Genomic DNA, 1,181 nt, shown 5'->3' with positions numbered 1-1,181 from the left:
CAGGCTCATAAGCCACTTTTCCTCAAACGTAAATTTCTCTTTTTAAAACAAAGTCACCTTCCTCAACATCTTTCCATAACATTTTAAAAATCACACCAAATCAAAAGTTTTTTCTGAGAGATTTAAAATCATTCATCGTAAAACAGGATTTGGTAACAAAAGTTCCTCAGCAGAGTCTCAAGTCTTTAGGGGAGAATAACATAACTCATTTCCTCAAATTCGTTTAAAATCTTTAAAACATTGGCTTTCTGATTTGAGTAATAAAAATAGAATCTAAGCCAAACCCAGTCGTGTAGTCAATTACTCCGAACATATTTTCAAAATCATTTTTTTACTTAAACAAAATCAACTTCTATTCCATGATTAAATAGCGTTTCAAACTGCTCAAAATTATTTTAGTCTTGCAAAAATTCAGAATTCAAAGAGTGCTTAAAACTTTTCCTAAAACATTATAAAATGAGACTTATCAATAGACATTCAAGTTCTTTCAAAGTCACTGAAACTCCTCCAATTCAAACCCTCAAGTCAAATTCAAAGACAAACCCTTTTTACATTTAAAACAGCCTTAAAACATAGGTTTCTTCTAAATGACTTGCTCCCAAAAGAGATATAATACTTTTCTTAAGAAACAAGATTAAATCATAGTTTCTTTTTTAATTATTTATTTCAAAAGCATAAGTCATCCCTTTCTTAAATAATCCAAGTATAATAGTAGAAGTCTTTAACTCATAATTTTTCAAATAACATTTCAATAAAGTCTCAGATTTTACAAAAATTTCGGCAGTACCTCTCCTAAAACTTGGACTCTACCACCCTTTTCGGGTCCCAACCAAACCATTCCGCAACCCTCTTTAATGGGCTCAAAACCAAATCAGTTCAAATCAGCAAGTTGGTTTTATTTTCAGATTTCAAGAACACCAATTCAATCTCAAATCAATTTCCAAAAGATTATCCTCGATTTCAAAACTTTTAAGAAACAACTTTAAAGAAGCATTTCAAGAACAGTCCGTTTTACAAAACCAAATAATAATCCAGTCAAACAAGCATTCATATTCATCCAAGACAACCAACTATACAACCAACAATACATAAGACTTATACAATCACTCAAAGATACAATTTAAACCCAAATATCAATTATCCAAATTAAATCATATAACTTCTCATTATCTCACCAGAAC

The sequence above is a fragment of the Arachis ipaensis genome, chromosome B10 (assembly GCF_000816755.2).
Source record: "Arachis ipaensis cultivar K30076 chromosome B10, Araip1.1, whole genome shotgun sequence".
Lineage (NCBI taxonomy): Eukaryota > Viridiplantae > Streptophyta > Magnoliopsida > Fabales > Fabaceae > Arachis > Arachis ipaensis.
The sequence above is the reverse complement of the archived record's forward strand: the minus strand, read 5'-3'. Positions refer to the sequence as shown.